The sequence below is a fragment of the Bidens hawaiensis genome, unplaced genomic scaffold, assembly GCF_021521415.1.
Source record: "Bidens hawaiensis isolate Kalapana, Puna unplaced genomic scaffold, B.hawaiensis_p1.1 tig00040191_1, whole genome shotgun sequence".
In the NCBI taxonomy this organism is placed as follows: domain Eukaryota; kingdom Viridiplantae; phylum Streptophyta; class Magnoliopsida; order Asterales; family Asteraceae; genus Bidens; species Bidens hawaiensis.
Window position 1 is genome coordinate 131,347 of NW_027497099.1, and position 21,488 is coordinate 152,834.

The 21,488-nt window shown below is 34.9% G+C and overlaps 2 pseudogenes; both read left to right on the forward strand.

Moving 5' to 3' along the window:
- LOC143591943 (protein FAR1-RELATED SEQUENCE 5-like) overlaps window positions 1-4,009 on the forward strand; it is a 63,880-nt pseudogene extending 59,871 nt beyond the window's left edge.
- LOC143591942 (uncharacterized) lies at window positions 3,944-4,548 on the forward strand (annotated as a pseudogene).
- Window positions 4,549-21,488: the final 16,940 nt, after the last annotated feature.

A 21,488-nucleotide genomic window follows, 5' to 3' on the forward strand; every position in this document is an offset into this window, starting at 1 on the left:
AGCGATTTTTGTGATTTTAGGGGTTTGAAATGGAAGACGATCGCGAATGTAAGTTTTTGCTGTGTTTTTGAATTAATCAACTGTAGATGTATACTATGTTTATAATCGATGGGGTGGCAATAACCTGTATGTTAGTTCTCACGAAAATCACATGATAATTGATTAGTCTTGTTTGTGAGCGTGCTCATACTAGGATTTGTCTTGTTTTTTGATGTTTCTTAATACGAACGTATCATGAGCGTGTTACTATATCTGATTATGAGCTATTTATAATGTTGTATAATATGAGCGTCTCATAAGCGTGTTACTATTTGGATTGTTAAAATGGTTTGATTATAATTTTGAGCGTGTTTTGAGCGTGTTTGAATTATAATTTTTATATTGATGTTTTTGTGTAGATGATTCAAGTGTTTTGGTTGAAGGTCAAGGGGTTGATATCATTCATGAAGTTGCTTCTTCATACAAACCTGTAAAGGAATGATGTTTTCGTCAATTGATCAAGCATTTGATTTTTATTGTGAATATGCCAAAAAAGCTGGATTTGGGGCTCGTAAAGGTGGATCTGACATGCATTGTGGTGTATTAAAGACTAAGTACTTTACATGTTGTATGATTCAAAAGGTGATTGTAATAAATCAAGCAAGCCATATTACAAAAGAAGGAAGAGACCGACAATTAGATGTGGTTGTAGAGCACATATACAGTTGAAATCTGTTGACGGTGAATTTTTTCAAGTAGATGATTTTGTTGAAGGCCATAATCATAAAATGGTTGCAGATTTTGATACAGTAGAAACTCGATAAATTAATACTCGATTATTTAATAAACTCTCTAAGATAATATTTTTTGCCGATCCTGACTCGGGGATAGGGTGCTAAATTAATAATTCGTTAAAATTATAAGATAATACATTTTTAATAATTTATTTAGACCTCATATAAAATATAAACTAATAATTCCTTATATATAGCATATTACATGAATGATTTATGAAGGTTTCTTGAAAAATGACTCAATTTTCTTTTGTTTTTTGTTGAAATCAATTTCCCCTTGAATCTCGTCTCTAATTTTCCTTAGCATGGTAAGAACTTCTGGTGTTGTTTTCTCATAGCTTAACAAGAAATTGTTCAATGTGATTGCCGCTTTAATAGCTTCGTTTCGCGAAGGGGGCTCAATTTTAGAACTTTCATCATCTTCATCATCGATATCATCTTTATTAATTCCAATAACGCTTTCAATAATTTCTTCATCAGTCAACAACTGTGCAACTACATTTTCTTCTGGGTGAGTCAGAACATCTTCGACATCCATTAAATTGCGATAACCCAACTCTTTTATCAAATTCTGGAGTTCTTGAGGGCTTTCACCACCTTCATCTGAGTTCTCATAGTCCATGCTGAAATTGCAAGATTCGTTGCATCTAACACATTTATTTTTGCTGGATTTGGAATCCCTAATTCATAACCCTCCAAAAAGACTTCTATAAAATCGACGACGATAATGCATCTTAAAAGCTCGTATGATCCCCGCGTCACAAGATTGAATTTTTGAAGTTGTGTTTGGTGGAAAAAAAATAATTCAACATTCCGTAATCCTTCAATAATTTTTGGATGAGCAGGGAAATTATCCACAATCAAGAGATTTTTCTTCCAACCATTTTTTTATCAAGTTGGCGAACATATTCTTCAAATAACACACCAGTCATCCAAGCTCGTTTGTTAGCACGGTACTCACAGTTCAGACTGCTCAAGTTTACATTCTTGAAGCACCTTGGTTTAGCATATTTCCCAATAATCCATAAAGGAAGTTTTTCCGAACCGTCCTCATTACAACAAATAGCAACAGTTAGTGAGAGATACTCTAAATACCGCTTAACTGTATTTGATATTGTCGCTTGACTCACCTGCAAACCATAGTTACTATAACCCATTCTTGCAATTGCTTTTGAGTGAGACTTGGATTATCCTTGTTGTTCTTGCATAATGCTCTTCGAATCTCGTTTGTCATTATTGTTTTTTTCACACCTTTAAGATGGGAAGCCATGTTGTGTGTATGATTTGTTTGTGTTAACCTATTTTGATCTTGTATTTATATAGAAAATATTTTTAATGTCCATAAAGTGATACATTGAACACAAGAAGCATAATAAGGTGGGAGATTGAAGGTTTCTTTCAAATTGGGCCGTTCATTTGATATACATGCATTGTATACAATAATTAAGTGGAAGCTTGAAAGGTGTTTGTAAACTAAGTATTTTACTATAAATTAATAAAATATTAATTAATATATAAATTAATAATTATTAGTTTATCGATTAATTAATAACTCTTTTAATTAATAAATTTTGGTGGTCCCAAGTGTATTATTTTATAGAGTTTCTACTGTATGCAGTTTGTTCGTTCTGCTAGGAAGTTAACACATGTCCAAGAGGAAGCTATTTATGAGCTGTCTAATAAGAACTTGGGACCTGTTAAAGCGTTTAAACACAGTACTGTGGGTTTGAAAAGGTAGGAGCAACTAAAGATGATTGTAAGAATTTTAAACAAGGTTTGAATTGTTATGTTGGAGAGTATGATGCTGAGATGATTGTTCAGAGATTGTGTGCGAAGAAAACATGTTCATCCGATTATTCTTTTGAATATGATTTCAATGATGATCGTGAGTTAATTCGTATGTTTTGGGCTGATGAGACTTCAAAGAGTAATTATATTGCATTTGGGGATATTATATCTTTTGATGCTACATTTAAGACTAACAAGTAAGTTTGTGTGTATGTATAGGATTTATTGTATGTATATGTTTTTGTGTCTATTTTATATGATTTTATATGTACAGGTACAAGATGGTTTTTGTCCCGTTCACGGCAATTGATAACCATTGTCATAGTGTTACTGTCGGTGCTGGATTACTAGCTTCTGAAACTATTGAATCGTACAAATGGTTATTGCAAATGTTACTTAAGTCATTTGGTCATGCACCGAAGGTTGTTATTACTGATCAAGACCCTGCTATGAAGCAAGCTATTGCAGCTGTGTTTCCAAATACAAGGCATAGGTTATGTATGTGGCATATCATGAAGGAAGTTGCTGACAAGGTAACTTTTTTTTTTTTTTTTTGTGTTTTTAAGCAGTTTGAATAATGAGCGTTTGACAAGCGTTTAACGACAATAGTCTCTTTCTTTTGATGTTTAATATATAAGTGTTTTATGAGCGTAACATGATTATATATTGTGACAACGAGCGTTTACAAAAGAGTTTTAACATGTTGTTTGTGTATCAGGTGGGTGCTGATTTATGAAACAACGAAGATTTTAAGAGTAGGCTATGTAACATTGTGTGGACCGATTCAATTAGTCCTTTAGAATTTGAGGAAAAATGGCAGGCTATAATGGTTGAGTTTTAGCTTGACAAGAATAAATGGCTTACTAATATGTATGAAATCAGATTTGACTGGATACTTGCTTTTTATAGAGATGAACTTTTGTCTGGATTGATGCGTACAACATCAAGATCAGAGAACGAAAACCATTTTTTTGGAAATGCTACAAATTCTCAATTAACATTAGTTGAGTTTTCCAACCATTTTGATTTTTGTATTGAGATACAGAGATATAATGGCAGACGGTGTGATCATGATAGTAGGTACACGTATCCACAGTTAGAAACCAGAAGTTATCTCGAAAGGGAAGCGGTTAGGATATATGCAAGAGCTATATTTAATTATTTTCAAGATGAAATGAATGAAATTGTTGGTGGTGTTTCACAATTCAGTTCTTGTGAAGAAGAAGGAGGGTTTTTGAGGTGTAAAATAATGGATTTTAATGCGTATGTTCCAGGTTTTTTGGAGGTAATTATGAGCGTTTATTAAGCGTTTAGTTTAAAATTATTTAAGTTTAAGTTAATTAACAAGCGTTTAATAAGCGTTTTATTTTTTTTAGGTTGTGTTTAAGAAGGACGGTGAGTTTGGTGAAGAGTCTACTGCAACATGCTCTTGAAAAAGATTCGAACAATATGGTTTGTTGTGTCGGCATATTTTCTACGTCATGAATATGTATCAAGTCAAGAAATTCCCTAAAAGATATATAAATGCCCGATGGAGGAAAGAGGTTGCGGTGAATATTAGAACAGTTCCAATGTCAGAGTTTGGTAATGATCAGAATAGGAAGATAAAAGAAATTTCAAGAGAAATAAAGTATGCCGGTGAATACATCATCAATAGTTATGTTGCAGATATTGATGAATTAATTAAAGTTAGAGATGAGATGAATTTGATGATTGAAAAAGCAGACTTAACTCGGTATGAAAGGGTACGTCCACCTAAAAGGGATAGATTTGCTGCTGTTTTAGGTTTTGAACAGCCATCAAAGTTACCGTTCACGTACCTACTGGAATAAGAAACAAGGGTCGTGGCTCGCACAAAAGAATTAAATCAAAGAAAGAGATAGCCATTGGTCTCTTTGGGAGGGGTTACAGGGAGTGTTAAATTTGTCATCTACATGGACACAACAGCAGAACTTGTAAAGCATTGCAGCAGCAACCGCATCAATGATTTCGTAGTTGATTGTTTTAGATTGAAAGAGTTAGTTTTTTGTGTTTTTAGTTTTGTTTGTTATTTAGTTACCTTTTTCTACACAAGCGTTTCACAAACGTATAACAAGAGTATGACAGGCGTATGACAAGCGTATGACAAACGTATAAATAAGAAAAAGATAAAGATTTTGTTTATTTATTTTTTAAATAAATGGGGTTAAACCCCATCAGACCCCATCATCATCAGACCCCCATCATCAGACCCCCATCAACTAAACCGCATCAGCCCCTACCGCCCCCTGTTCCTTGATCTTCTCATGCCCATCTTCCTTGAACTCCATGGTGGCTGACAAATTTGAAACCGTGTCAACCAAAGTACCATACACGGAGTCGTAGCATGTAGTCTGCTTCTTGAGGAACTCAGCAGTCTGTGCCTTGAACTCACTGTCTGGTAGCTTCATGAGTTCATTGTATGCATCACGAGTTTTTAAATTCTCTTAAAGCACGTAGGCCTGTGAGTGCTAAAGGGCATTGAGAAAGTTCTTGTCCTTTTCTTTCTCAAGATCAAGCTAGGCTGTCACCATCTTTTTACCGCTTTATCACTTGAAAACATCTTTTGTGTGTTTTTTTGATTTTTTTAGTGTGATATGATTAACAATTATGGATGTGAATATATAGACATAATTTTGGATGTCTACTAATTGTGGGTAGTTGAGATAGTGTTTATTTATTCAATGTCATTTAATTTGATCATCACACAAACTGCATTTATTATTTATCAAGCGTCATACAGGCGTGATATATATTTATTTTTTAATCTTTTTTTGGTTGTTGACATAGTGTAATTTAATTTAAGTGATTTGATGTAGGCTATCATTACAAAATCTTTTTCCTTTGGTCTTAAGCGTTATACAATCGTGATATATATTTATTTTTTTAATCTTTGTTTTGGTTGTTGACATAGTGCAATTTAATTTAAGTGATTTGATGTAGGCCTTCATTACAAAAATCTTTTTTCTTTGGACTTAAATTTTGGCAGATGAGTTGTAATAAATGTAATTTTAAGTTTTTGACAAAACTAGATTATAAATCATTTTATTTCTGACGAGATTCGACTGCTTAGCGTGTGAAAGCATACAGGAGCGTATAATGAGTGTCTCATAACATCGCTCATTATACGTGAGCATATAGTAATGAACTTACACTGTTGCGTCCGTGAGCATGTAGTTATGAGCGTTGTTCAAGCGTCTTGTCCTTTTAATATTTTTTTTTACACTATTTTGATCCGTGACAATGCAGTTGTTATGTTGTCCTTTTTTTCACTATTTGGTCCATGATATTTTTCCTATATATATGCTATATTTTGTCACAGTTATATCCACCCATCTCAAAATCAGTTATAATGGATTCCTCATCATCATCATCATCATCTTTCAAGGAAGCGTTGAAGATGAAAATTGTTGAGCAGGTAGCCGCCGACAAAGCTTGACGTGACAAGATAACACATGATTTTGTGATGCTTATTAATAACATGGATTATAGGGATGTTATTACGAATGTTCTTTTCAAGATGCCTGCTAGTGCTATCCGAGATCTTGCGGTTTTGTTTATGGTTGACATAGGGAAGAATTAGATAGAACAGTTCAAAGAATTATCAAAGGCAATTCTTGAGCTAAACTTTTCAATGAAATTGAAGTTGGATTTTCTCAAGTCACTATTAGATTAGGAGGCAAGTGGGTGATGTTTGAGAGTTTGATGAGCGTTTTGCAATTTTTTTTAATCATGAACTCCGTAGTATTTTGTGTGGTAATAGTAATATTCCAATGTTTTTGTTAGTTGATTTTTTCAAACATAAGTCCATTGACTAAAATAAACAACAAAGTCAAATTAGTTGTTGTCTTCTTTTGAGTTCTTCAACAATCTCCTCCCTAGACATTTCGGTGTCGTTATTTTCACTAAATTGTTGCACCTTCTCGATTAGATTATCTCTTTTCTTATGTAACATCACGGAAAATATCGAGCAAAAAATGCCAAAAACCAAAGTCAAGGGACTAATTCTGCAAAATTCCAAACTTCAGGTTTAAAATTGAAAATTCTAATTTACTGACCTATCGCAATGGATTAGAAGGGACACCCATCGCGTACCGCGATGGGGTGTCTGACAAAAAGTGACACGTGTGCCACGTGGCACACAATAGCACCGTCTGCCGCCACGTGGCAACACGGCCGCCACGTGTCGCCACGTGTCGCAACGCCTGCCACCTGTTGCCACGTGTCAGGTCTAGTGGTGACTGGCCAAGCCTATGTCGCTGTACGCGACAGGCTAAGCCAAATTTTGGCTATAAATAGAAGGCCACGGGTTCTCACAACCCACACCTCAAATCACATACACAACTCTCTCTCTAACATCTCTCTAAACCTCGAAAAGCGTGCCCTCGATCCACCTCGATAAATGTGCCCAAATCCTCGTTTTCCGTACCCATTACCTCGATTTCCGTACCACATTCCCGACGTTCCTTTTAAGAAGTGTTGGTACCTCGAAGTGTGTGCCGTGAAGAGTTGGCGTCTCGATAAACGTGCCAAAGAGAAGGTGTTGATCAAGAAAAGTTGATAAGGAAAATGGAGTCGAAGTGCTGCTTGAGCGTGTAGGGTTTATTAAGCCACGAAAAGGTAAGGCATAATGCCTGAATAAAATAATAATAAAATATTGAAAAGGCTTAATACCCAAAGTCGAAATTATACTCGATACCTCGAGAATAAAAGAAATATATAAGAAAGAAAAGAAAAAGGAAGAAATGTAATTGTATATGTATATGTAAATATAATTCTTATAAATATTATTTAAGTATTGAGTATTCTTAAATAATAAAATAAAATAAATACGTTTCTTATAGAAGAAGAAACGTATGGTTTTATAAATAAACTAAAGGTTTATAAACATTACTTTGTTTGTCTTATAGAGTCTTAAACTTTTTATTAGCCGACACTTCTTGATGTGCACTGTTGTCAAGAAACTCTTTCACTCCGGTTTGAAGGTTGAAAACAACCACATAGAAGTGATCATTATGTAGTATTGTCAAGAAGAAAATAGCAACTTCTTTCATAGTTTTGACATCACACCTCATCATCTGTTTCTCAACGTTGTCCGTAACCACATCGAGTCTTTGTTCGTTTGTGTGACCAACTGCCTCAATATAATGGTCACTTGTCTGAATAAGAATTCAAATAATGTTAAAGAGTTTAACAAGCGTTTAATGAGCGTTTTTAAGATAACATGTATAATTAAAGCATACCAGCAGTGTGCTTGTACCAAAGAGTCTGAATGGTGATTCTGCAGATTTTTTCTTTTCTTCAAAGTTCAAGAGTTCACAAAATGTATCCATTGCGTTTGTTGTTATATAAAAACCAGGACAAAAACTCTCAAAAATCACCTTAAATGAATCTGTGTAAGTAGTCTTGAAAACCTCTTCCCATATGTCATCAAGGCAAAAAAAATATATACCCCGCAATTGTTTTTTCATCAATAGTTCAACCGCTTTTAAAACATATGGTGATCTCAATGCAGGAGGTAACTTTCTCTTTCTTTCTTCTCTAACCAACTCTTTGTCTTTATTTTCTTGTTTTTCACTTGGTGACATACCAGTGTCAGCTTTTGAGTTTTTCACTTGGTTTTTCTCTTCAACTATAGTAACTGAAAAACAAGTTCAAGTCACTGAAGCAGATTCTAATTTTTTTTAAGTATAAAGTAAATGCATTTTTTTTCTCTTACCTATGATATCTTCTAGAGTTGAATCAGTGTTTATGAGATCAACACCATCTTTGTTTTCACCTACCTGTATCATCTCTGATGAAATGGCACTAGACACTTGGGTATTTGTAGGAACATGCACCACATCAGCTCCAAGTGAGATAAATGTGAAGCAATATAGTGTGAGCGTTTAGAAAGCGTTTATGTATGAAAATGGTAAAAAAATATATATAAGCGTTTAAGAAGCGTTTAATACCTTCAGATTCTTTTGGAATTTCAGCTTCCTTTGGACTTTTTGCAACAGTGTGTTCCATGTTGTCGTGTTTCGATCCAACTTGTGTAACTTTCATATGAAATATAAACATATTAACAGAGCGTTTGACAAGCGTTTAAGTTTATTATTGAAGCTTGTTAATACCTTCTTTTGCCCATGCAAGTACTGTAGAGACAACTGAATCAAGTTTATTATTCCCTTCTAGCTCTGTTGCTATAATTTCTTCATCTTTGTTTACTTGAGATTCATTACCAATGAGAGCTGTCATATAAACTTTTATAAATAATATTCTTTTAAGTTGTATAAAAGAAGTTTTTAATTTATTACCTTTCTCAGGCTCCTTAACCTTTGTATTTGCCACTCTATCACCACACTTTGCATCACCAACCCCTGCACCACTAACCCCTGCATCATCAACAGTTTCCCCAGATTTTTTGTTTTCTTCTGATAGATTATAAACTTCAGGAATCGTACCACTTCCTTCTTCACCATCCGCATTATCTGAACCAACTACTGCATTTGAATGAACTGACTCAATTGCGGCAGCTGTATAAGAAGTAGGAACTTTCAAAGACATATATATTTTTTTTGTTAAAGAATTAGATTGCTTTTCTCACCTAAATTAAGGAGTGTGTTGTTTTCCATGGTTTCAGTTTCTTGTGTTTTGGGATTAGGATTGAATATGTCTTCCCAATCACAACACCTAGCAAAGATTTGTGGATTGATAGATGTTTTTTCTTCCATTCACGGACCAATTTATTGATTTCTTTGCAAAGTATTTCAAATTTCTTCATCTTCTTATCCATTTCCTTATTCCAAGACTGTAAATTGAAGATATAGTTATTAATTAAATTAAGATATTCTGATTTGATGGATGTCTCACCTTTTGTTCCTTTGTTTCTTTTGGTGGTAGGTAAGCAGATATTCCAGACAGTTGAAGCGGGTTCATATAAAAGTCGACCAGCTATTGCGTGTGTGTTCCCAATGGAATTTACAAACTCAAATGTGAACACGTATCATCATCATCATCAAATTCGCCTTCGAAATTGTGATCGGCATTATCTGATTCTGTTTCACTTCCCCCATCTGTCCCTGACATATGTTAATGTATCATTAAAAGAAATATACATTAGAGTTTTTTAGATGAAAATAAAAAGTTTTTGGTTGTCACCATCTGTATCAGGCTGATGTATCGTGTTGTCACCAGCAGGTGCATCACCAACTGTTTCTTTAGGTTTATCAGCAGAAGGAATATCAACTGTATTATCAGCAGCAGCTTCATTATTTATCTTGTTACCGGTGGCTGCAATCTCACAAACAGTTGCAATCTCACTAGTAGCTGCAATTTAACCAGCAACTGAAACGTCATCTCTCCCAACATCAACATTATCAGTTGTAGGCTCAAGTAATCCTTTGTTTTCAGTTTCAACATTAGCTTTCTCGTTTTCGACATCATTCTCATATGCAGGAGCGTCTTCCTCGTTTTCGACATCATTTCTCCATCCTTGCATGAGTTGTTGTTGTTATGTAGTTGACTGTAGGTGTTGTGACCGGTAGGGCTGTTCAAAACCGGATATCCGAAATTTCAGATATCCAAATCCGGATATCCGAACCTTTCGGATAGTGAAAATCACTATCTGAATCTGAATCCGAAACTTCGGATATCCGAAGTTCGGATATCCGAATATCCGAAAAAGAAATTAAAAAAAAAACCTTGTTTTATACTAATAAAAACCAAATATATAGTGATACAACAAAATAACAAAAAACATGGTGATAACTCCACAATCTAAAACACGTATATTTGGTGTGAATGGATGTTGGGTGACTGAAGCCTAAATGGATGCTGGAATATGATGGATGGTGACGGTCGGGTGGCTGAATGGTGGCTGAGTGGATGATGATGATGATGATGACGACGGGTGGCTGAATGGATGCTAGGTGGCGACCGCCGACGGGACTAGTTGTGCTGTGATACTGTTTGACGAGATGGCGACAGGACTGGTGGAACTTGTTTAGAGACGGGATGGCCAGAGACGGTGGCCGCAGATCTTGTTGGAGCGCCGCTGATTTTTATTAAGTGTGAGAGAGGGAGGCACTTGTTATGTGATATAAGATATTGTGATCTAGGGTTTTTGTATAATATAAAACAAAATTAAAAACATTAAAAATAAAATACCGGATAATTCGGATAATTCGGATATCCGAAAAATCTGAAAACTGCTATCCGAATCCGAATCCGAATTTTCGGGTATCCGGGATTCGGATAGTTCGGATACGGATAGTCGGATAATTCGGATACGGATTCGGATTCGGATAGTTTTGAACACCCCTAGTGACCGGAGCCCCAAATGTACCATATTTCTTCTGGTACTCATGTGTGTAAAACATCGTAAGAAAGGTGATTGGACCGTTGTATTGTTCATTTTCATCTTTCCATTCTTCCTTTGTTATCTTTAGGTTTTCAATTACATAGCCGCACCAGTCCATATTTGGAATATCTACGAGCTTATCCATTGCGGAGATGAATCGTTGGTTGATTGTTGTTGATTTTGTAATAAAACCTATACATGTGTTGAACAACACAAGGAAATTAATTTTAAACATGTCACTAACTCCTTTATCAGCTGCCATCTTGTCTCTCACATGCTTTATAGTTATTCTTGTAGTCGGGAATTGTTTCTTGAACAGATCCATAGTTGCATCATCCCGAACCTTGGTCTACTCCTGTCTAAAACGGGTATCTTACCCATTGGTATACCCAACACCTCATGAACTTTTGTTGCTGTTATCTTAATAACACCACTGCCGATGTTCAATTCATTAAACCGGTGATCATAGTTCATCAACAACCAATGACTTAAATGTTCAAATCATTAAACCGGTGATCATAGTGCATGGTTTTGCGTCTTGAGTCTTTGTAATTATCGTTAAAGTATTTGTTTTATATTTAATGTAATATTTAGTTTAATTATTGTCTAGTTCGTTATGTTTAAGGTCTAGTTCGCTAGAGGATGTTAGCGAACTAAGACTTAAGCTTATTTCCTCCTGATTCGTTAGGGGATTTTAACGAATCAGGGGGTGTTTCGTCTTATTAACGTATGTAACGAAGTTGCGTCTGGTTCGTTAGGGGATGTTAGCGAACCAGACCTATCTTCTATATATAGTGAACACTATTCATGTTTAATTTAAGTTTTGGAGAGTTAATTAACGAAACCCTGTCAAAATCCTCTCTCGATCTTCATCCTATTATTATACGAACTATTAATCTAAAGTAATTATGAGCTAGATCTATTATTAAGATATTAATCATATATATATACAGATCTGAGATCTGTTATTGTTATTAGATTGATATACCGGGTAACAACAAGTGGTATCAGAGCTGTTGGAGCTCCATTTCACTTGATTTGGTGTTTATTTAGAGTATTAGCTTGATAGTGTTCTGTTTTAGCGAATTTGGATCAAATTAATGATAATTGAATGTATTATGGTCAAATAGGATTAGATTCGAGTTGTTAAAGGTATTAGTAAGGGATTGTGAGTTGGAATTAAAGTTTGGTTTGGTTTTGAGGTGATTAGGTATTGCTTTGGTGGGTGACCGAAACAGGGTTCTTATTTTGGTAAAATTGAATTGGTAATCAGAGATATTTGGTTAAGAGGTTTAGTGTGTTGGATTCGCAATCGATTTACGAGTGTTTTGGTAGGTTGTTTGTGAGTTTTGGTTTAGAATCGAGATAGTATTACGGATTTAAGGTTTCTGGGTTTCTGGGTTTTGGTGTTCATTGTTTCCAGATTTCTGGAAATCCTTTGTTGAAGATTTGAAGATTTGAAGATGAGCATGATTCTTTATCATCTTCATGTTGATTCGCTGTCTTGTTTCCTTTGATTCGTTCATTAAGTTTGTTAATTCGTCATTCATTTCAAGTGATTCGTTAACCGGTTCGCTAAAATAGTTGATTCGTGTGATCTAATTCGTTATTTGGGATTAACTGATTCGTGTGACACGTGTTCACTTTGGAATTTGTGTCATAACAACCTTTGCCACTTGGCATAAGGTGTCAGAGTTTGTTACAAACAGTTGTAACAACCTGATTCGTTATAGTTGATTCGCTAATCAACTGTAGCTAGTTCGTGATCTATTTTGCTAAGTCTTTCTTAGTGATTCGCTACTGAAGACTTTCTAATTAGTTAAGTTTTTCTTATCAGTTTGATAGCTAATTCATTGGCGAGTTCGCTAGTCAATTCGTTAGTTTGACTTTCTGATTCGTTAAATTTCTGATTAGTTAGATTGATTCGTTAAACTCAATTATGATTCGTTGCCTGATTCATCTTAACTTCGTTAAGATTTGATTCGTTATCTTAATGTTCACAGTTCACTACAACTGTTTACAGTTAGTTAATCTTATTCGCTGGTTGATTCGTTACACTCTTAAATTTTTGAAACTTGTCAAAAATGGCTGGTATGTATGCATTGGCATCTCAAAATATGTTGATGCAACAAATGTTGCAACTTGATACCGAGATAGGTTCACATTTGAAATGTCCAAGATTGATGAAGTTCAGTGACTTTGCCAAGTGGGAACCTCGGTTTCGTGCTCATTTAGGATCAGTTCATCCTGATTGTTCATACTGCTTAGATGAAGTCTATACTGTTCCTATGATTGAAGATGAGACTATTGGTTTTACACCAAAAGCTATTTCACAGTATTCTGTTGAAGAAAAGAAAGCATTAGAGATAGAGACAAAAGCTTATTCTACTCTAACTATGGCTTTGCCTGAGAATATTTTTCACCAAGTGGGTAGTATAAAAATATGTGCTTCTCTGTTTCAACATATTCGAATGAGAAGTATGGGTAAGACGGCTGAGAGCAAAAAGTTGATGCTTAAGTTTCAATTCAGAAACTTTAATTTATTGAAATGTGAGACGGTTGAAGAAATGACAACAAGATTCAATCACTTGATTGCTGAGATGGACAAGATGAAATTAGATGTTTCTGAGAGGGATAAAATTGACACTATTAAGACTGTACTCCCAAGTTCTTATTCCACGTTCTTAATGCTTCTCAAGGAAAACAATTATTTCTTGAATGAAGATTTGACAGCAATTGAATTTTTGCAAAAGATTGAAGCCAGAGAATATGATCTTAAGTGTCAAAAATCTTCAAAGGAAAGTCAAGATCCTTCTTTCAATGGTGGTAGTATGCCTCTTAGTTCAGCCATCTCTCCACTGAATGCTTTTCTTACTCAAGCTACAAGTGAGAATGCAACTACGTTGTATAGTGATCCACGAGCTTGTTTTTACACAACGTGAAATACTGGATCGTCTGGTATTTTTGGATCATCTGGAATGTCGGGTAGTTCATCCACTACAAATCAACATTTAACACCTTCAAACGTTAATATGAAAGAAGCTGAACAAAACTTTGCCTTTCTATCCGCTTTCATGCCGTCTTATGAAAATCTGGTTAGTAGCAAAATTGCCACTAGTGATTTAACTGATGAAGACTATGATCAGATTGATCCAGATGACTTAGAAATCATTGATTTAAAGTGGAATATGGAAATGATTGTTCGAAAGGTGAAAAGACTCATGCAAAGAACTGGAAAAGATCTTCCTGCTCTAAACAAGAAGTTGGGATTTGACAAGTTGAAAGTGAAATGTTACAATTGTCAAGAATTCGGTCATTTTGCAAAAGAATGTGACAAACCGAAAAAGGAATATACTGGTCCTCGTGGTCAAAATTCAAATTCTTCAACACCACAAGGTAATGATGCTGAGAAGAAACCTTCAAGTTCTGGATCACAAGCAATGTTAGCTAATGGAGATGATTGGTCACAACGACTACTGTGTAATGATACTCAAGCAAATCTGGCAATGTTTGGGTCTACTGAAAATTTTCAAGATGCTAGTGGAAGCGAGCTATCTTCTGATAATGATTCTGGATCTGAGTCTGATGATTCAAGTGAAAAAGTTCCAATTAATTTTGTTTGTATGGTTAAGATCAGTGAGTCTACCACATCTGCTTGCATGGCCAAACAAAGCGAGGTTAATAATTCTGCTTCTAAGGTATCATGTGTTGATTGTGATTATAATAAATCTAAAATTGATTCATTAAAACTTCAAAATGATAATTTGCTAAAAGAGATTGTGTCCTTAAAAGGTACTTATAGGCAATCCTTGACTTCTCAAATAAACTCGAGAGAGAAAATTGAGGCGTTGACTATCAGTAATCATGAACTTAAAACTGAGTTATTTGTGAAAATGACAATTAATGATCAAAAGTTTCAAGAAATTTTGAAACACCGTTCAAAGATAACCGAGCTTGAGAATGAGGTTCTTGAGTTAAAAAATAAATTGGGTAAATTTCAAAATTCATCTTTTCTGTTGAATGAAATTATTGAAGTTTCTGGAAAACAAAAGGATTCAAAGAAAGGTATAGGTTTTGTTGAAATTCCACCACCATTTCACAACGATTATAAAATTAATCCTTTTGCTTCAACTGAAGAAGATGTTATTCTTAAAGAGCCTGTGAATTCAGAAAATTCTAAACCAAGTAAGTCTGAAACTGTTAAAACCCAATCTGTTTCTCAGAAACCTCATGTTCAAAGCAACAAAGTTTTTGTTGAAAATGTTGAAAAAGTTATCATTGAGGATGTGTTTGAACCTAAAATTATACACAAGAACAAGAACATTCCAAGTTCTAATCACATACTGTGTGAACCTCATGAATTTGAGGAGGCTGTGAAACAAGATGTTTTTGTCAAACCAGTGAAGGCTAAGAAACCAGAAAAACCCAAAATTTTTGATAAGGATTTGTTGTGTTTTATAAATCCTAATGCACTTAAGCCGTCATCTGCTCGTGTATTTAAGTTAAAGGGGATGGACACAATGTTCACTGAGAAAGACATTCCAATAAGTATCATTAAACCTGAACTGAGAGTGTGTTTTACAATGAAACTTCTAAAGTTCGTGAACTTGAACGTCAATATGCTCAAGAAAAAGCATCAGTTTCATTTGATTCGTTGACTAATGCAAAGCAAGTTTTAAAATAAGCTAAAAAAATTCAATTTGTGAAGTCAACTGGGACAGATACGTTGAAAAGTTTTTCGAACTGTTCTAATTTAGATTTTTACTTAAAAAAGATCTGAATTATCTGATGATTTTGCTAAGAGCATGACCAAAAATGTGAGTCATCAGACATCATCTGTGTCACACGTTCCATCAAATTTTCAACATCATCATGTTGACATGCGAAGTTGTTTTCTTTGCGGTCAACAATGTCATGTAGTAAGAAACTCTGGCCAGAAGAACTATCAGAATCTTCATCCTTTTATCAAGGACCATCCCAAGCCGGTTCAGTGGTAAAGGAGATTCTGAAAAGACCTGTGTCATGTGCTGATTATACTCATATTATGTTTTCGAACGTACATCCTCGAAAAGTTATTCATGTGAATGAAGCTCATGGTTCCGTTAAACCTAAGTTTATTCCTACTGAACCATTATGCAAAAATGTTAATTCAAATGTGGTTCAAGCTGCGTATCTAAGATGAAAGTCGAAGAAACCTGTAACTTATTCTCAAGTTGCTGAATAACAATTGAATGCAACTAAAGTTAACTTTTCTCAAGGAAACCAAAAGGTGCCCAAGACCGAGGCCTGGGCTGCCTTTTTGAACAAATCCTTTTCATTTGTGTGTAGGGTACATCGAAGATCATTTCTGGTGAAAACTGGATCATGGATAGTGGATGTTCTCGTCATATTACTAGAAATCTCTACCTCTTATCAAATGTGAGAAATATTCAAGGGGGTTATGTGGCGTTTGCTGTGAATTCTGGGGGTATGATTACACAGGAGGGTGATGTTTCAAATGGGAAGATTACGTTTGAGAAGGTTAAGTATTGTGATTAAGTGGATCATAACTTATTGAGCGTATCGCAGATTTGTGATAAGCAATACACTACGATATTTACAGATAAAGAGTGTCTGATTTTGAAACCGGGTTATGTGATTCCCGAGGACATGGTTGTCATGCGATCCCCACGATCAAATGATATTTATGTCTTGAACATGAAATCTAAAGTATTTATGTCAATCGAAACGTGTTTTGTCTCGAAAGCAACCGAGAAAGACTCAGTGCTTTGGCATCGACGAATGGGTCACATAAATGTTCGAAAAATGAATTATTTAATGGCAAACGATCTGGTAGAGGGGGTGTCGTTAAAGAATTTTAAGTTATCCAATCACTGTGTTGCTTATAAGAAGGGCAAACAGAAGAAGAAATCGCACCCATCTAAGGTATTGAATTCCATTGATACTCCGCTTGAACGACTTCATATGGATTTGTTCGGTCTAGTGAATCCTGCGAGTATTTCTGGAGACTGGTATTGCCTAGTTGTGACTGGTGATTATTCGAGATATTCATGGGTTTTATTTACGAGCTCTAAAGATCAAACACCGAGTCTTGTTCAAAATCTAATCACTAAGATCGAATCACTTTACAAACTGAAAGTGAGGAGAATTCGATGTGACAATGGTACTGAATTTAAAAATACTGTATTGGATTTCTTTTGTGTACAAAAGGGAATTCATCGTGAATACAGTGCTCCATATGTACCACAACAGAACGGTGTAGCTAAAAGGAAAAATAGAACGTTGATTGAAGCTGCTAGAACGATGCTTGCTGACTCAAAGCTTCTTGTCCAATTTTGGAATGAGGCGGTGAACACTGCTTGTTATACACTCAATCGTGTTCTAACAGTTAAAAGACTCAAGAAGACCAGTTATGAATTGTTGAATAATCGTAAACCTAATTTAAAGTATTTGGAACCATTTGGTTGTCCTTGTACTATGCTGAAAAGGGATGTGGGTAAATTTGATGAAAAGGCCATTGAAGGATATTTCTTGGGGTATGCGTCTCCTAAGAAACAGGTTTTTAATTTTACGTCTGGTTGTGTTGAAGAGTGGTACCATGTTGACTGTCAAAAGTACACTACTCCTTCACAAGGGAAAGGTCCCGACTGGATGTTTGACTATGATGGTTTATTTAATTCATTTACTCCATCAACTGATCATCCAGATGAAGATTTAGTTCGTGCTTATTTTGAAAAACATTTGGATATTCCAAGGTTTGCAAGTTCAAATGATATTGAAGCTCCAATTGCTGCTCCAATTGTAGAATTTTCTACTCATGATGAAAATGCGTCTACTTCATCTTATGATAATACAGTTGTGGATCAAGTTATTACACTTGACAGTGATGTTTCATCTCCTGAATTGGGTGAACATTACACTAATTTATTTGAAAACGTTGCTGTTTCTGAAAATCCTACTCTCAGGATTCATAATTACCATCCACAAGAAAACATTATTGGAGATCTTGATGTAGGGGTTCAGACACGACATCAAGTTGCTTCCTCAAGTGACAATAATGCTCTATGTGTTTATGCTGACTTACACTCATATGAAATTGCAACTATTGCTAAATTCACTTGCTTTCTATCCCAAGTTGAGCCTACAACTCCTCGTGTGGCTCTGCAAGATCCATCTTGGGTAGAAGCCATGCAAGAAGAATTACAGCAATTTGCACGCTTAGGTGTTTGGGATCTTATTGACAAGCCTGCTAGAGTCAAGAAGGCAATTCCGACTAAGTGGGTATATAAGTGTAAGAAAGATGATCGTGGGGTAATTGTGAGAAACAAGGCACATTTAGTGGTGCAAGGTTTTCATCAACAAGAGGGTATTGATTACACTGAGGTTTATGCTCCAGTTGCAAGATTAGATTCGATTCGAATCTTCCTGGCATATGCTGCTTACAAGAATATCAAGGTGTATCAAATGGATGTTAAGAGTGCTTTTCTCAATGGTGAACTTCACGAAGAAGTGTTTGTTTTACAGCCTCCAGGTTTCGAAGATCCTGATTATCCTGACCGTGTCTACCATTTAAACAAGGCGTTATATGGTCTACATCAAGCCCCGAGAGCTTGGTATGGCACGCTCGCCGACTATCTGACGGATAATGGTTTCAAACGAGGGACTGTCGACTGCACATTGTTTTATAAGAATATTGGTGATGATCTTCTGCTCGTTCAAATTTATGTTGATGACATAATCTTTGGGTCTATGAACGACATGTTGTGTAAGGAGTTCGAGAAATCTATGCAAACCAAGTTCGAGATGAGTTCGATGGGAGTGATGAATTTCTTTTTAGGGTTGCAGGTTCATCAGTCTGCGAAGAGAATCTTCATTCATCAGACAAAATATGTGAACGACGTCATGAGCCGATTCAAGATTACTGCCAGAAAAATCCCTTCTACTCCTCTTCCCGTGGGTCACAATTTATCACCGGATGAATTGGAGGATAACGTTGATTCGACCCTCTATCGTGCCATGATTGGTTCTGTGATATATTTAACTGCTTCTCGATCCGACATAATGTTTGCTGTTTGTTTATGTGCTAGGTACCAAGCAAGTCCCCGAGTGACTCACCTGGCAGCGGTCAAGCATATTCTTCAATATCTATGGGGAAATCCTGACATCGGGTTATGGTATCCCAAAGATGATACGTTCGATTTTACCGCTTACTCAGACTTAGATTATGGAGGATGCAAGATTAATTTCAAGTCTACTACAGCAGGATGTCAATTCTTAGGAAGCCGGCTTCTTTCCTGGCAGTGTAAGAAGCAGACAACGGTCTCCACTTCAACCGCCGAAGCTGAGTATGTTGCAGCCTCGAGTTGCTGTTCCCAGGTTTTGTGGATACAACAACATCTTCGCGACTACGGTTTGAAGTTTATTACTACTCCCATTTTGATTGATAATTCTGCTGCCATTAGTATCACCAAGAATCCCGTACAACATTCTAAAACAAAACATATTGAAATTCGATATCATTTTATACGGGTTTTTTATGAAAAGAAATTAATTGATCTTGAGAAAGTGCACACTGATTTTCAAAAAGCTGATCTACTTACCAAAGCGTTTGTAAAAACACGTTTTAAAACACGTTTGATAAAAAGCCGATATCCTAAAATTAGGATAATTATTTTTATTTTAGTTTTGGTCTAGTTTAAATTTTATTTTGTTTTTAGGTTTTAGGGGGTGAATCTTAGGAAATACAAAAATATTGTGTTTTTTTAGTTTGTATAGATAAAACCCAAAAACATTAGAAAACGTTGAAAAATTAAAAATATTGTGTTCTTTCTTGTTTTATTTTAATATCTGAAAAACCAAAAACATTTTAAAAATTAGAAAATTCCAAAAATATTGTGATTTCTGTTTGTACAGATAAATTCTGAAAAAGTGAAAAAGAATGTGAATTTTCTTATTTTGAAAAGAAAAATCCGAAAAGACAAAAAGATTGTGTTTTTTTTGTTTGTAAAGAGAAAAACCAAAAAGATTTTTTGTTTATGTTCGCTGAAAATTATGTCATTTGCTTCTATTTTGAAGGACATATACTTGTATATGTTTTGGTCCTGATAATTTCTTGTAAATCTTCGGGTTAGCCATTTACCTGACGAATGGATAGTACTTGGGGCGTTCTTTAAACTTTCTATTTTATCTTTAGCTGAAAATTTAGTCAGTTATCTAAGTTTGTGAAGCGTGCTTGCATGTTTTGGTCATGTTCTCTACTTGTAGATGGATAGGATAGCCATTAATTTATGAACTTAAATTAACTTGGGCAATTTAAATCACTTTATTTTATGTTCCTCAAAATTTTGAGGTTTTTTTTTTTTTTTTTTTTGAAGCAAAAAGAGAATATGATAGTACATTGATTATTTGACCCCAAATCCAGAAAGAATTAAGCTTAAAAGACTGTGTGTTTAATCATTGGTGCATTGATAGGTCTTAAACAAGCTGTTAGGGTAAAGTAAGTGATATAAACTTAAAGAAAAGCCAAATTGAAGGAGGTGTTAGTCTCTAGCAAAAGTCTCGGTGAAGATGGCAAAAATGTAATAACCGATCATACTCAAGCCTTATAGTTGTTGATCACCCAAAAATATAATAAAGCAAATAACAAGCGTTAGGATTCTGGACACTGTGAGTCTTTATGCGGCTTAATCATCTGGGTATTCATAATCATGAATATTTCACTCGCTTTTAGAGCAAACCCAAAGTCATTAAACTTGATCACCGCTGTACTTTGTACAATTTAAATTACTGACTTGATCAAAATCCGTGGTTAGTCATACAACTGTTCCTCCCTTGCGTGCGTCTCATTACCAATAAGAAACGGACCCCAGGGGATACAATGTATGTAAGCCGACAGATGGACTCGTGCATATTCACTCATAGTAAAGGAAATTTGATGCATTGCTCAAAGTTATAAAATTCTCAAAATTTTGATCAACACTATAACGGTTTTAGTCAAGTTGGGTTGATTTGGCAAAAATCAAATTAAGCTTGAACCGAGATTAGGGGCTGATAGTTTCTGATATTCTGTGCGCAAATTGAACCATTAATCATATCACAAAATGCTCGAAGGTTTGTTATAAGATTTAAGTGGACAACAATATCAATGATCGACTTAACGCCAGTCATAATATCCCTGAAATATAAAACTGTGATGGAAGGGCATTTTGGTCAATATGATTCTCTGCTCAAACTCAACAAAAATACAAAAATATGTTTTGTTTTTGATAAATCATTAAAAAACACAAAAAGATTGTCTATTTTTTAATGATTCGGATATTCATTTGTAAATACATTCTTTAATTTTTGCAAAATACCAAAAATATTTTATCTTTCGTTCTTTACATATTATTTAACGTTTTTAAGTTATGTTTCGTAAAAGTGAAACGTTTTTAAGTTATTTAGTTATCGGAATAAAATGTTCTCGGTAATTAATTTAAGTTAAAATCTTTAGTTATTTATTGAAATTTATTTTATTAATTCCTTATTTAATTCATTTTATTTTTTAAGTTAAAATTAAATAAAAA